This window comes from Protopterus annectens, chromosome 16.part0 (assembly GCF_019279795.1).
Source record: "Protopterus annectens isolate FY-2018-M chromosome 16.part0, PAN1.0, whole genome shotgun sequence".
Classification (NCBI taxonomy): Eukaryota; Metazoa; Chordata; order Ceratodontiformes; family Protopteridae; genus Protopterus; species Protopterus annectens.
In genome coordinates, this window is record NC_056750.1 from 427,177,333 (window position 1) to 427,194,286 (window position 16,954).

A 16,954-nucleotide genomic window follows, 5' to 3' on the forward strand; every position below is an offset into this window, starting at 1 on the left:
TCAGTCCAAGGTCTTTAACCCAGTCATTTTCCCATGCAGGAATGAGAAAAAGCACATTAATTTTTTATGATTATTTTTAACTGGCTTTTTTATACATTGCAGTGCCTATATTTCTTAAAACTGAACAAGGAGAGGGAGAGAAGAAGGGAGAAATAAAAGAAGAAAAGAACAGCAGCAGCTGTTTACAATCCCCATTACACTTAAAAATAATTGAAAAAAATACTTTAACATGCAAGGAAAATCACATGCCACCAAATTGATACTATTTAAGAAAAAAAAAATCTTTACTTACAGTTAAGTTTCTCCCTCCTCTTCCCCTCCCCAAAGCACTTTTCTGAACATTAATGACTAGAAGTAGGACATGTGCTTTAGAGTCTCCCATAAGTCCAACAAATTCTGAAAAAGTCCAATATTTCCAGATTTTCTTGTTCTGTCATATTTCAAAAGTATAATTATTGCATTGTAATCCCATATTAAGTTACTGGTTTTAATACTGTTCATCTCTGAAATGATGTCTCTGCTTCATTATCAATGTACTCTCAATTCTTCTAGTCAACTCTCATGCCTCCTTCCTTCTCTCCAACATTTTCTGTTGAAAAATTTGAAAAGGTTTCACAGGTACTGTCCTTCTCTGGTCTTTATTACCAGAAGAACAAGAAGCAGAATCTTCTTCTGTTTCACAGCTTACGTTTTGCTGGACAAACTTTTGTATTTGCTCCTTAGTATGTACTTCATCAAAAATGTTTTTGTCCTTCCAGCGAAGAGTACCTTGAAGACACCTGGGTACAGCAGTTTGAATCTCACACCTGCATCTCAACATTTCCTGATTAGTGGAATAAATTTGCTCCTCTTCTGTCTGAAGTACAATGAGTAATCTTTCTGAAAAGTACACAAGACTTGGCCCATAAGGGAGAGACTGGCACCAGTTCAGCACAAGCTTGGGTAATTAACAGATAGACTTTCATCCTCCATCTCATTACTGTGTTTTCAATTAATTACATTAGAGTACAGTGTTATCAATTCTTTCAGTGGCAAGCCAGCCAGGAGCCGAACCTAGAATCTTCTGATCCACAGTCAGAAAGAATTGATAAGACTGTACTGTACTGTACTGTAACTGGAAAGACTGTAATGAGACTGAGAACGAAAGTCTTTATCTGTCAGTTGCCCAAACTCATGCTGAACAGGTGCCAGTCTCTCCTTTATTAGCCAAGTCTTGTGTCCTTTTCAGAATAAATTCTCCAAACACTGTAGTTAATTCATTAGGACTTTATTAGATGTTCACAATATCCGAATACTGTCTTCATTAACAATGCTGATAAACAATTAGTATTCAAAGTTACTGCACACTATATTCTGATTGTCCTGAACAACATAAACTAATATAGTCTTTATTTAACCTGTCTTCTGTACTCAGGCTCGAGTGTCTGTAATCTTATGTGTAATAGGTCGAGCGAACTAACCTTAACTAAACTGCTATCCTGAAAACATGTTATATTGATTCAGTCCAGTAATTTTCTTTATTTACTCCCCCTAACCTTGGTCTCAGGCTTTTTCTCATATGTGCTTTATTTATCATTTCATTAAGGAACATTCTGTAGCTGGCAAGATTGTATCTTTCCCTTGAGAAAAGAACATTCCTTATTTCTGTATTTACTACACACTTTATGCTTCTGTTTTCTTTCTAATAAACTGTCTGCACTCATGCCTGACCAGCAAGGTTATTCTTTCTTTCTGCTTAACTGTCTTTTATGCATAAATGAAACATAATTTCTAGGCCTGTTTTACCCTTTAGCCAGTCTAATCTGTAATAGCTGCTTTAAAATGGAAGTCCCTAATCTAACAGTTGCCCCTGAGGTCCCTGTTGAAAGTCTACAGGGGCCGACTTCTGTAGTTACTTTACATCTGTATTGCTAACTACTGTTATACAGCTTTTTACTACCTGACTCATAATCTGAAAATATATATTTTTTAATTTGGTAAACCTGCAATTTTAAATTTGGCCACTAGGTGTCACTTGAGCACTTATGGCCTGTTTGGATTGAAGTCTCTTAACTTTATGATTTGATTTTCATATTATTTAGATTCATAGTACTTAGTCTTTAAGTCTAAGTTCTGATGTATGAGTGCTATATTTAAAACCTGTACATTATTCTGAAAATTATTGTCTTTTAATTATGTGGCTTTTAAAGCTGATTAACCCGTCTTTGTAAATCTTTAAGTTAGACAGAGTATGAACTGTTAACCCTGCCTATTTTTCTTCCATATCTCTGTATGCTGTAATGGTAAAGTGACACTGTTTATTACCTGTGTTTTTACCTTATGAACTGGTGCCTTTGTGTTCTATGATGTCTCTTATAGCAAATGAAACCTTTTTCTGTTTATAGATTTAAATATTTAAACATTGTACTGTTTCTTTTTTTGTGTAACCTATCAAGCATGATGGATATTTTCTGAAGACTAATTGAAATCTGCACTAAAGAGAACTTTATAAGTGGTCTTGAAGCATAATTACCATATCCTTTGTTAACTTGTTTCTATTAAATTTGCGCTCTAATGCTACTTACATTTTTAACTTTTATGAATATTTATAATATATAATAGTTTAGTAAAACCTATACTTTCTGTATTTCAAGACTATACCCTTGCATTGTCAGTGTCCTTCTAATTTTCTGACTAATATACAATAATTATGTAAAGTGCACTGTAATCTGTAAACTAATTAAATTAAGCCTGCCCTGTTATGCCTAAGTGCATTGAATAACTGCTACTACCTGTTATTTAGATAACTTATCTTAATAGTTTACTAAAATTATTTCCTGTATTTGTGTCTATACCTTTGCATTTTCTGTTAGTATCTTGTAAAGTGTACTGTAATTTGTAAATTAATTAACAAATTAAGCCTGCCATGTTGTACCTTGAATGTACTGAATAACTATTACTACCTATTATTTAAATAACTTATTTTAATAAACCTGTAAAAATAATTCTGTCACTTTACCCTTAAACTAATGGCTGAATAATGTGAGGTAATTGAGTATTATTTTTATATACTGAGGTTTGACTGAAATGTACTATACTAAACACATAACTGAGTATGAATGTCATATTCTGAATCTTGACTGAAATCTTCATCAGCGTATACTGAACATTTAAAATAGCTGTGTATATTCTGGAAACTAAACTAATACTAAAAATATATATGTAATGTGGTCCTATCTCACCTACATTAATTACTGACTGGCTCGGAGCCGAGAATCGGCTCCGACTCGGCCACTGTAACTAGCACAAAGTCTCTAATTGGCTGGGCTAAGCCTATATCCCCGGATGCACCACTCCCAAATCCCCAGATGTCGTTTGCCGCTCGTTGAGTGAAGACGTGGTCTCAAGCTTGGCTGTGGCTAAGTACCTTCTTTAAACTATTTACTTAGTTTTCGGAAAAGTCTTTCCAACCAAAAGCTATTTTAATAGCTACGTTCTTTATAGTTGGTGGTTTTTTGTGTGAGCTCCGTCGTTGTTTAAGTTATAGTTGGCATACTTGTGTTGGCGGGCTAGGCCCATTTAAGTTAGAGGGCCTTAAGCCTGTTTGGTGTGTTTTCTTGTTGTTCGGGGGCATTTAAGTTAGAGTCCCTTCTCTTCCTTGTCGTGTCTCTTTCCTGTGGTGTCTTTTTGTGTGAAGCTTTAAAATGTCAGGCAAAGATCAGAAGGAGCATGGGCCTTCTGGGTTTAAAAAGTGTGCCAAATGTTCCTATAAAATGTCTTTGACTGATGGCCACGCCATCTGTGTGTACTGTTTGGGCGCTATACACTTGCAAGAGTCCTGCAGTGTGTGTCATTCGTTTAGTTCCAGGGTCTTGCAAGAGAGAAAAAAATAAGTTGATTCTTAAGGGCCTGGTAAAACCTGCCTTTGAAGAAGCTTTAGCCTCTTCTCCCCCTAGCGGGAGATCTCCGGCTCCGTCCAGTTCGTCGGAGCCATCGGAGAAAAGATCAAAGACTGTTTCACCTTCCTTGGCTCCATTGGTCTCTGAGCCGCAGGAGATGTTGTCGGTACCGAAGACGGCTTCCTCGGTTCCACTGCCTTCGGAGCCGAAGGAGGTTTCTATTGTGTTGGAGCCGACTTTGGCTCCAATGGTCTTGGAACCGATTCGGAGCCACTCTCCTAGCTTTGCATTGGATCCACTAGAGAAGACTTCTTGACCCCCTTCTGTGTCCTCCAAGTCCTCCAGGTTGTCGGATTCGGATTTGGATAGGGTGGTGCAGAGGCTCCTACAGTCACCAGTGTTAACGAAATTATTCTCGGCTCTAGCCCAGTCGGCTCCGGAGCCTGTCCTTGTGTTGGTTCCGATTATTCCTCCTCCGACCACCTCTGTGTCGTCGGAGCCGGAGTGTTCTGAGTTGAGTGAGGTCCTTGGGTCGGCTCCGAAACCCCCTTTGAGATTTTCGGCGCCGACCTCGGCTCCAACCCTTTCGGTTCAATCTGATGGTTTCGGCACTCAGATTTCATTGGTCGAACCCGAGGGGGATACATCGGGGCTCCAGACTTCGGCTCCGAGTCTCCCACTTGGTGCTTTGGCTGGGGGGAGCCCCTGTTCCAATTGTGGTCTCGGAGACGGGTTGCTCCTCGGATTCAGGTGGACCCGCCTTCGAGGCCATGAGGAGCACACTGGCCAGGTCTTCGGTGACATCACTCGAGTCAACCACTCCTTTCCCGGACACTGCGACTAGAGCCTCTGAGGCCCCCCTATCAGCAGGCAGCGGGGCTCGAAGGCCTAAGGATACCCCCATGCGTTGTCCCTTGCTTTCTGAGGGCCCTTCAGAGTCCTTGCCTGAAGAGCCTCCCAGAAAGAAGCTGTGTAAGAGGAAGCACATAGACTCCCCAGATGAGTCTGTCACCTCAGACACCAACCTCTATGATGCAGAGGGGTCCCCAAAGTCGTCCTCTGATGTCTCATTCTCCGACATCCTGGAGATTTTGAGACAGAGAGGCGACTGGCCCTCCAAACCCCCCTCTGAGGAGGAGTCGGTCTTCCTCAAGGCCTTCGGAGCCCGACCTTTCGCCTCCTGGGTGTCTCCCCCCTTCGATGAATTATTGGACCTCATTTGTCAAAGGGTGTGTGAACACCCTGACTCCGTGGAACCGGTTCCCAGCCACCCCAACAAGTTTTTGTCTGCACCTCCTGGGAAAGAATTCTTGACGAAAGGAGTTCCTTTAGATGCCATGGTGGTGGCGTCTGCCACTCAGCAAGAAGTTGCAGAGGCTTCTGCTTCCGTTCATCCTCCTAACAAGGAGTCTAGGAGTATGGATCGGTATGGAAAGTGTACCCTGTCCTCAGCGACCTTTACTTTGCGGTCGCTGAATTATTTGTGTCAGTTTACGAGGCTCCAAAGAGATCTCCTCAAGGAGTTGGGAGATACTCTGTCGGGTAACTTGCCTGAGGAGGTGAACCAAACTGTCAACGCCCAGCTGTCTACCCTGTCTTCTGTTAACTTGTCCATGAGGCTCATATCCTATGCAGCCGAGGGGGCAGGTAGGGCAGCTAGCTCAGGCGTAGCCCTTAGGAGGCAAGTCTGGATGCGCCTGTGTCACTTCGCGGAGGCCTTCAAGTCTTCCTTCACGGACGCTCCCTTTGACGGGTCCTCCCTTTTTGGACCCAAAGTGAAAGACACTCTCACCAGATGTGAGCAGGAGGGTAAGAGTTTGTCTGTTGTTGGGGCCCGTTTTTCGCTTCCCTCTAGACCTTATCCCAAGGCGCAGAGGGGAGGAAAGATGTGGTTCAGGAAGTCTCAGAAGTCTTATCCTGACCATCATGGTGACCCTCCCCTCCAGAGGCAGAGGAGGGGGGAATTACTCTGGAAGACGTCGCCCTAGGGGCGGGAGAGGCCCCCGCAACTCGGGAGACCGCAAGTCCTTTTGTGGTTCCTCCTACCAATGTCCCTGAGGGGACTGCCCGACTGTGCCTCTCCGGAGCCAGTCGGGGGTCGTTTCTCGAAGCATCTTCATGCTTGGGGAAACATCACTCAGGAACGTTGGGTGCTTCGAATTATTGCCGGAGGTTACACCATTCCCTTTATATCACCCCCTCCACCACCCAAGAGAGTCCTAGACGTTCCACCCAGTCAAAGGGACCAAGCAGCGTTAGAAGTCTCAAAGCTGCTGGAAAAAGGAGTCATCCAACCAGTCCCCCCAGACCAGATCGGATCAAGAACTTACTCAAGGTTATTTTTGGTGCCCAAAAGAACAGGGGACTTGAGACCCATCCTGGATCTCTGCTGTTTAAACTGCTTCATCAGGAAGTCCAAGTTCCGAATGGTCACTCTTCAAACCATTTTCCCATTGTTGGGAAAAGGATTATGGATGTGCTCCATCGATCTCAAGGAAGCCTATTATCACATCAAGATAAACAAGGCCTCCAGGAATCACTTACGCTTCCGGCTGGGAGCCAGTCATTTCCAATTCTGAGCCCTGCCCTTTGGTCTCACCACAGCCCCCAGGGTGTTTACCAAATGTCTGGCAGTGGTGACTGCTCACCTGAGACGTCTAGGATTCCAGGTGTTTCCTTACCTAGATGACTGGCTTCTCACCGCCCCCACCAGGCATCTACTTATTCGAGCCAAGGAGGCCACCATCAACTTGAGTCAACTCCTAGGGATTACTTTCAACTGGCAAAATGCTGCCATCGCAATGTGTTGCATTTATTGGCGCAGAGCTAGATTCCGTAGAAATGAGGGCTTTCCTTCCTACAGAAAGAATAAAAGTGCTTACAGGCTCAAGTTTTGGCCTTATTACCTCTGAAAAAGGTACTAGCCAGACTTGTTCTTCAGTTACTAGGTTCCATGGCGGCCACCACCTACTAGTACCCCTGGCCAGGCTACATATGCGGACACTCCAGTGGCTTCTTTCGGTCCAGTGGTCCTTTCAAGAGCTCCCTCTGTCTCACCCGATTCTTATATCGGAGCGATGTCGACGGGACCTGCGTTGGTGGCTTCATTCACTCAATCTGAACAAAGGGAGATCCCTGAACCCCCCGCCCCCTACTGCCACAGTGACCACGGATGCCTCCCAGACAGGGTGGGGGGGGCATTATCTGGGCAGAACGGTCCAAGGCACGTGGCAGGAACATGAGGTACATTTGCATATAAATGTTCTGGAGATGAGAGCGGTGCTACTAGCGTTGCAGGCACTTCACAGCTCTCTTCCCAAGGGGACTATCTCAATTCTTTTCGACAACATGTCAGTCGTGTGGTACCTGAACAAACAGGGGGGAACCAAGTCCTATCCCCTTTGCAGAGAGGCCATGAGAGTGTGGAATTGGGCGGTGTCTTCCCAACGTTTTCTAGTGGCAACGCACATTCCGGGGAAGTCCAGTGTGATAGCAGACAGGCTAAGCAGAGCTATTCTGATGCTTCATGAGTGGTCCATGAACGATCGAGTTGCTGCTCAGATCTTCTCCAGGTGGGGTCTACCTTGCTGCAATCTATTTGCCAGTCCCCTAAATGCCAAGTCCAGCAATTACTTAATTCTGATCCCCCCTCAGGGAGAGTCAACCAGGGACGCTGTAGTCCACGGTTGGCCCCCCGGTCTGCTCTACGCCTTCCCTCCGTTTCCTCTGCTGCCAAGTGTGATTCAGAAGGCAACTTCCTTGGGAAGCAAAATTATCTTGATCGCACCACACTGGCCCCGTCAAGTTTGGTTCCCCTTTCTCCGGATATGTACTATGTACTTGGATTCTGGACCCAGTTCCAGACCTATTGACTCATCTGTTAGGGCAGTTCCATCCATCCCTGAGAACCCTCAAGCTCACTGCCTGGCTTCTCCACTTCTGTCCTTAGTCAGACAGCTTTCCTTGACACCGGAAGTGGTACATATCCTATCTTCTTCCCACAAGCCATCCACTAGAAGATATATTCCAGTAAATGGAAAAGATTTGCTATCTGGGCCTAGTCGCATAACCTAGATCCCTTCACAGCCCCTGTGACAGCAGTTTTGGATTTTTTTAGCTACTCTTTTCAGACAAGGTTCAGCTGGCGGCTATTTCTAATTTTCACGTTTCATGTGAGCCTTCCCTCATGGCCCATAAACTGTGTAAAGCCTTCCTAAAAGGAGCCTGGTTACTTCGTCCCCCAGTTTCTCAGCCAGTCTTGCCATGGGATTTAAACTTGGTGCTTAGAGCCATAACTTCTTCTCCCTTTGAGCCTGCAGCCACTTGTGAATTAAAGTATTTGTCTTGGAAGACAGCCTTTCTGGTGGCCATTACTTCAGCCAAAAGAGTATCAGAGCTTCAAGCCCTTTCTGTCAAACCTCCTTATTTGATTTTTCACAAGGATAGAGTATCCTTGAGACTCAACCCTTCCTTTCTTCCTAAGGTTTCTTCTACCTTCTGTCTTCACCAATCCATTGAGTTACCGGTGTTTTTCCCAAGCTTTTCAAACAGGGCAGAATTCAAATTTCACCAATTGGATGTACATAGATAACTGAGGTTTTACTTGCACAGGACAAAACAAGAGAGGAAATCAGATCAGCTGTTTGTGTCTTTTTCAGACAATAAGAATGGTAGCCCTGTGACCAAAGGCACTATTGCAAGGTGGATTAAGGACTGTATCTCATTTATTTACACATCGGCAGGTAAAGATCTACCTTTCCCAGTTAAGGCGCATTCTACCAGGGCTATGGCTACCTCAGTGGCTTTTCATGCTAGGCTCTCTTTGGATGAAATCTGTGCTGCAGCCACCTGGACTTTTCCACATACCTTTATTTCTCATTATAAGTTGGATGTGGCTTCTAGAGGCCGGGCTTCCTTTGGTTCCACGGTGCTCAGGAGTGTTTTCTCATGAGCCTTCCAGGATTTAGGTGCTAGGGACGCTGTCCCGTCAGTAATGAATGTAGGCGAGATAGGACCACATTACATCATTTAGTTATGTACTCACCATAACGATAGATGTATGTGGTCCATCTTGCCTACATTCTTACGTACCCACCCACCTTCCCCCTTCCTGGTGGACTTGGATTTAATTATATTCTTAGACCCTTCTGAGGATATTATTTTTTCTCTCTTCTTGCCGTGTTGTTCGGTGGTGTTATGCATGTGTAATGATGTTTTTTTGTGGCAAACAAGATCTGGGGGGTTGGGAGTGGTGCATCCTGGGATATAGGTTTAGCCCAGCCAATTAGAGACTTCGTGCTAGTTATAGCGGCTGAGTCAGAGCCGATTCTCGGTTCCGAGCTCGTCAGTAATGAATGTAGGTGAGATGGACCACATATATGGTGAGTACATAACTAAATGTTTACCCGTGTTAACTGAACACCGATAAAAGCATGACTGAAACTGGTATATGTTGTATTAGTACCTTTTCTCTTAGTATTGTATAAACATAGACTGAAAACTAGTACTGTTGACAAATTGTCTGAAACATGAGAACATTGTGACAGTGTTAACTGAACACAGAGAAACTGAAATCTGTTATTGTTATATTCTGGAGTCTAAACTATTAATATCTTTTTGTCAGTATTGCCTGAACATAGATAAAAACATAAACTGAAACTAGTACTGTTATATAACTGTTTGAAAACAACTGAAATCTGTTTTCCTGCCAGTATTGTGTGAACATAGATAAACTGAAAACTAGTACCAGTGTACAATTGTTTGAAAACATACATGCTTGTTTTTAACTCACACATTTTAACTTTAAACAACATTGAAGAAATAACTGAAACACATAGTCAACTTCTGCACCACAGCTCTTGCCAACTTTTACACTGCATTGTCCCAGTCAGTGATGAGGTAAAGGAAAGCCTGCTTTAATGTCAAAGTTTCCTTTTTATAGTTAGGCCTTTTAAACTGCCTCTTTTCATTTCTTGTGCAAGGCTGGGTGACTAAAGTTCTTGATTGTATCTAGTATCAGGTCCTTAAAATAACATTTGCATCTTTAACAATTATAAACTGATAGTATTGCTTATTGCCCTGACCTTATTTACATTGTTCTGCATGAAATAAACATTTGCAGCTTCAACGATTATAAACTGATACCATTGCTTACTGTACTGACTTTATTTAAATTTTTCTGCATAAAATAAACGTTTGATGCTAATAAACTCTTGCAAGTCTGTAAGCAAACTGATAACCTCAAATTAACTAAAATAGTAGTGTAACACTGTGGGTGGCCACGGTGGTGCAGTGGTTAGCGTTGCCACCTCACAGCAAGAGGTTCTCTGGTTCGATCCTCAGCTGGGGTACCTTTTGTGTGGAGTCTGCATGTCCTCCCTGTGGTCGCGTGGGTTTCCTCCGGGTGCTCCGGTTTCCTCCCACATCCCAAAAACATGCTGTAGGTGGGTTGGACACTCTAAATTGGCCCTAGGTGTGTGTGTGTGTGCCTTCTGTGGAAGGTTGGGCGCTGGGCTGGCAACTCGACACTAAAACTCCACTGCCAATCATGAGTGGACAGGTGATCCACTGTGGCGACCTAACCGGGAAAAAGCCGAAAGAAGTAGTAGTAGTGTAACACTGTGCATTTCTGCACCTATATAACTGTTTAACTTTTTAAATTTTATTCTCGTGACCCTTAAATTTAAACATACTGTTCTGTGAATGAAACTCCACCCACTGTCTTAACATAACCGTTTCTTTGGCTGATATCATTTAACATTTCAGTAGTACTGAATGCTGCAAGAATTTATTATTACTGTCTACAATTTTTTGGGATAAATAGTAAAACTGCAAATGCATTAAACTGATTTTTTGCCATACAGCCTTATTTATTCTTTTATGCATAAATGAAACACAATTTCTTGGCCTATTTTACCCATTAGCCTGTCTAATGTCTAATAACTACTTTAGAATGGAAGTCACTAATCTAACACATTGCCTACATTTCTTAAAACTGAACAAGAAGAGAGAGAGGGAAAGAAGGGTGAAATAAAAGAAAAAAGAACAGCAGCACCTGTTTACAATCCCCATTACACTTAAAATAATTGAAAAAATGTACTTTATAACATGTAAAGAAAATTGCATGCCACCAAATTGATACTAATTAAGAAAAAAAGGAAAATCTTTACTTACAGTAACGTTTCTCCCTCCTCTTCCCCTCCTCAAAGCACTTTTCCAAACATTAATGACTTGAAGTAGGACATATGCTTTAGTCTCTCCAACACATTCTGAAAAAGTCCAATATTTCCAGATTTTCTTGTTCTGTCATATTTCCCAAGTATAATTATTACATTGTAATCCCATATTAAGTTACTGGTTTTATTACTGTTCACCTCCGAAATCCTGTCTCTGCTTCATTTCCAGTGTACTCTCGATTCTTCTAGTCAACTCTCGTGCCCCCTTCCTTCTCTCCAGCATTTTCTGTTGAAAATTTTGAAAAGGTTTCACAGGTGCTGTCCCTTTCTGGTCTTTATTACCAGAAGAACAAGAAGCAGAATCTCCTTCTGTTTCCCAGCTTACTTTTTGCTGGACAAACTTTTGTATTTCCTCCAGCTAAAAATACCTTGAAGACAGCTGGGTACAGCAGTTTCAATCTCACACCTGCATCTTAACATTTCCTGATTAGTGGAATAAATGTGCTCCTCTTCTGTCTGGAGTACAATGAGTAGTCATTCTCCACAAACACTCTGCTGTCTCCCACTTTTAGTACTTTGTCCTTCTGCCACAGCTTTGTCAGAATCAACTCCTTCTGCTGTTAGGATTGCATCTTTACTACTAAAGGTCTAGGCTGCTTTCGTATAGCCAGGCTTGGAGCATACACATGATATGCCCTTTAAACTAACATCTCCTGCTGTGAAATACCAGTCCAGTTGCTTATTTGTGCTTTCATAAAATTAATGCAGTCTGTTCCTTCCAGCTTCTCTGGTATAGCTGAAAATCTCAGGTTTTCCCTACGTGCTGTGTTTTCTAATTCTATTATTTTTTGAAACCTCTCTTCCTGTGCAGTCTCATACTCAGGCAGCCTTTTCTTTATTTAGATTTCTGATTTTTGCAGCTTTATCATCTCATCTGAATATCAGTTTAAAGCTTCTTCCATTTTTTCAAGCTTTTTGTTGTTGATGTTGATATTACTCCATCAGTGTTTTGTTTATTTTAACCAGATCTGTATGCAGTTGTCATATCTTCCTGTAGGTTACTGGAAGTCATGTCTGAAGGTTGCTTTGCTTTTTGCTAAACAACTGCAGAAGTTTCCCCAGTCAGTGTTTCTTCCTCACTTTTTCTAGCTGATTTTTTCCAAGTCTTCTAGATTTCTTTATTCCTGGCATCCAGGCAGTGCACTTATAACCAGTTACTGAAATGTTATGCATAAACACACGTCTACTGGCCTTCTCTGCTGAGTTTCTGTTTTCACACTGGGAGAGCCAGAAATAAGTTGTTACTCAATGTGCAGCCATCTTGGAAGACCCTCTAACAACATTCTCAGTTTGGAATGGGGGTGTTGTCTAGGTTGTATGCTATGTGAGGGATGATTTACCAGTTGCAGCTGTGTGTTACACTTCAACATTTAATCTAAGCCCATAGTTAGCACTTTACTAGTGCAAGGAACAACTATTTTCAGCTAGCAAAGATGTACTATTTTTCATGCTTTACATGTTCTAGCCTGTTTGCTTATTGTCATCATCATCATCTTCTTTCGGCTGTTCCTGTTAGGGGTCGCCACAGCGGATCATCTGTTTCCATTTCTTCCTGTCCTCTGCATCTTGCTCTGTCGCACCAAACCACCTGCATGTCCTCTCTCACCACATCCATAAACCTTATCTTAGGCCTTCCTCTTTTCCTGTTAATCGGTAGCTTCATCCTTAGCATCTTTTTCCCAATATACTCAGCATCCCTCCTCAGCACATGTCCAAACCAACATAATCTTGCGCCTCTGGCTTTGTTTCCAAACCTTCCAACTTGGGCTGACCCTCTAATATACTTATTCCTAATCCTGTCCACCCTCGTCACACCCAGTGCAAATCTTAACATCTTTAACTATGCCACATCCAGCTCTAGCTCCTGCCTTTTTGTCAGTACCACTGTCTCCAACCCATATAACATAGTTGGTCTCACTGCCCTCTTGTAGACCTTCCCTTTCACTCTTACTGGTACTCGTCTGTCACAAATCACTCCTGACACTCTTCTCCACCCACTCCATCCTGCCTGTACTGTCTTCTTCACTTCTCTTCCACACTCACCATTACTCTGAACTATTGATCCCAAGTATTTAAACTCATCCACCTTCACCAACTCTACTCCTTGCATCCTCACCATTCCTCTGTCCTCCCTCTCATTCACACACATATATTCTTAGTCCTGCTGACCTTCATTCCTCTTCTCTCTAGAGCATATCTCCATCTCTCCAGGGTCTGCTCCACCTGTTCCCTATTCTCAGTACAGATCACAATGTCATCTGCAAACATCACAGTCCACGGGGACGTCTGTCTGATCTCATCTGTCAACCTATCACCATTGCAAATAAGAAAGGGCTCAGAGCTGATCCTTGATGTAATCCCATCTCCACCTTAAATGCATCCGTCACTCCCACCGCAGACCTCACCACTGTCACACTACCCTCGTACATATCCTGTACCACTCTTACATACTTCTCTGACACTCCCGACAAAAATCCCTTGTTTGTAATGTAAATTAAGAACATTAATCTGTACTTCCACCTGTATAAAAAGAGGGTGTATTGCTATGTCTTAACACTTTTACATATCCCCCAGTAGTTCAAGATCAGATTATATTGCTTATACTCAGGCTTTATCTTATTATACCAAAACCCCAGATACATTACAAAGAAAAGTACTTTACTGTCTCATATTTAAAATACCTCTATATACTACACAGAACCACTTTGCAATAAACACACTGTATTTTGAGACATTTGTTATACACATTTTACTCAGAAGAAAAACCTTTTTATTACTTAGTTACACCTTCAGTCCATTCATTGACCATCTAAATTAGAATGACAAAGTGGGAATTGTGCTATAAAGTCCTTCCACCAATTTAACATAGTCAACAAACTTCAATTTTTTTTTAGCCAGAAGTACAGTTCTCATATCCAAACTGCATTTTATGGAAATGACACATTTACATTTACAATTCTTCCATTTATTTCCTACTTCACTTTATTGCCTTCTTCCTCCTCATTTTGACCACCCAACCCCAGTCACTGGTTCATGTCCATGGTACACCTGATTTTTCATGTCAGTCCTTTTTTTTCTTTAACATAGGAAGAAGTTTCACTAGCAACATCTTTCAGTGGACATCGTTCTTGTCAGAAGAACAAGATAAGAGTCCATTTCAGCTTGCTAACTACATTTAGCTGGGTAAACGTTTAAAATGTATTTCCTTCTTTTCCTTTTCTGCATCCAAAAATGTCCTTGATACTGTAGGAAAAATACTTTAAAAACAGCTGGATATAAGCTTGAACAGCAGAAATACCTCACTAAAAGAATCACAAGCCTAAAGTAGATGCCCTACGCTGACCGCCTTAAAAAACTCCAGCTATACTCTGTCGCATATCGTCTACTTAGAGGTGATCTCTGCTTAACATACAAGGCCATGTCAAACCCAGAGCTGTTGGACATGCTACATTTAAAGAAATCCCAATCCCTCAGAGCCACACGCTCCAGGGATCTAAACCTTGTCATCACAATAAACAAAACATGCTGGAGGGATAGGTTCCTGACCCAGAGACTCCTCAGACTCTGGAATTGATTACCCATACATGTCAAGCAAAGTGCCTCTTTGGCCCTCTTCAAAAGGAACCTTGACAACTGGATGGGAGAAAGGAAATTCACCCCGGGGATCACGTCAGTCACCCTGCTAGACAGGGGTCCAGGGAAGTGAATAGTGTGGGAAGAAATAGCCAGGGAATTGTTGTGGCTATGCTTAAATATGCCCTAGGGCTGATAGCCTAGTACCAACTTATGAACCTATGAATCTCACACTTGCCTCTTGTCATCTTCTTGTTGCAGGGATAAACTTGCTTCTTTTCTACTTTGTAAACTGCGAATAATCGTTTTCTAGAAACACACTGCTGTTCTCAATAGTTACTACTTTACCTTCACAGATTTGTCAGGAGCAGCTCTTTCTGCTGGTATGACTGGATCTGTACTTCTATGGGTACCAGCTTATTTCTCATGAACAGATTTGGAGCATGCACACACTGTATCCTTTCAACTAAATCCTGCTGTGGAATGCTAGTCCAGTTGCTTATTTGTACATTCATGAAGTTTTAACATGGTCTATTCCTTCCAGCTTCTGTGGTAAAACAGAAAACCTCGTTTTTTCTCTGCATGCTCTGTGTTGTAACTTCATTATTTTTTTAATAGTTCTTGGGAGTCCTCATATTCACAGAGTCTTTCCTTCATTTTCATCTTCTAATTACAACAGTTTTGTCAGGTCATCTGGATAGCTATGTAAAGCTGCTTCTATTCTTTCCAGCTTATCATTTGACCTTGTATGTTACTCTAGGTTCTTATTTTGAATGTGTCCGAATACATTTGATTTATTTTGTTCCTCATATTTTTGGAATCCATTTAGTATACCAGAGCTGAAAACTGAACTGATTTGTACTGAACAGCTGTAAGACTGTTCCCCACCATGGATTTTTTTTGTCTCATTTTCTAGTTGATTTTCTCTTACTTTCTATAGACTTCTTTGTTGACATCTAGACAGTAAGGTGACTGTCCAGCAGTGGAATTTTGCACAAATGATTTGTTTTTATTGTCCTTTTTGTTCTTTTCTTTTTCACACTGGGACAACTTTAACCAACCTACTCTTCTAAGCGTGGCCATCTTGGAATCAGAATATATACAGTGTAAAGCAGTTTGTCTGATGCAGAATAAATCTTTGCACAGTCTGTCTTGTATTTTAAAAGTTGACATTCTGCTTTGGGGTTAGGTTTGCATGTAATTAGATAAGATGGTTTCATAAACATGCTTTTGGTGTGTACAGGCAAAAACATAATTTGGTTATACTTTTGTTTCACTGTATTATGTATGTATACCTTTTCTGTTTTGTTACCAATCAGTTTTAATGTTACTTGATTTTTATATCTTTTCCAGTTCTTTCTTTGCCAATCAACCATTTGACATTACTGTTGTCTGTCTGTTCCCATCACCAGGATAAGACAGATGACTGGCACTAGCATCATCTGGGCAACCAAGGGAGATGGGTTTCCTTCCACAGCAGCTAACATATGAGGGCTTGCTACACCTTTCACTGTGGGAGTACTTGTTCTCACCTGTTCTGCATGAAGGCTGTCACTTAGATGCAGCTTGGCAGAACCAAGCACATGTCTCTTCTCATAGTGCTGCATGCTATTTATATAGATACATACATTGTGCATATATATACATAATGTATGTATACCTCTTCCTCTGCAGATGTTGGCATTGCAGAGGACCACAGGATGAGTGAGCTGATTTAGGCTGCTACTTTTCACCCCAACCCACCTGGCTGTTTCAGCTTTTAAGCCATTGATTAATTTTTGGTCATCTTGGCCATAATCAGTGTTTCATCTTTCTATGCTACAGAAGCAAGCTTAGTTTTACATGATTTGGTTTAAACTTGAATACTTGTTGTTCTATTATGTTTACTTTTTTGAGTGGATCCATAAATTTACTTTTGTTTTTTCTTACAAATGAACCAATGCAAGGTATAAAACTATAGTATTAGGTTCAATCTCTGGTTAATGAAATTTGCAAGTCCAGTTCACATTTGATAAGTACTGCTGATTTAATTTTTGCAAGAAGTCTTGTCTGCTGTATGCTTTTGTCCTGTTGCTGTTGCCATATTTCTGCAGTCCTTTAACAGTTCAAGTCAACATTTGGCATAAACAGTCGACTCCTTTGTGAACTGTTTATACTCTATAGTAGAGCAGTGTCTGGTTATCATTCAACACAATATTATTTACAATTTGCAGTTTACAACTCGAGGGACATTTTATTGAAACAGTGGTGTATTGTTTGCTTTCATAT

The 16,954-nt window shown here is 41.7% G+C and overlaps 1 protein-coding gene across 2 annotated transcripts in view; it reads left to right on the forward strand.

The window, feature by feature from the left end:
- Positions 1-16,954, forward strand: part of GAPVD1 (GTPase activating protein and VPS9 domains 1) — a 3,238,556-nt gene that overhangs the window by 2,023,224 nt on the left and 1,198,378 nt on the right. The gene's annotated exons all lie outside the window — the stretch shown is intronic.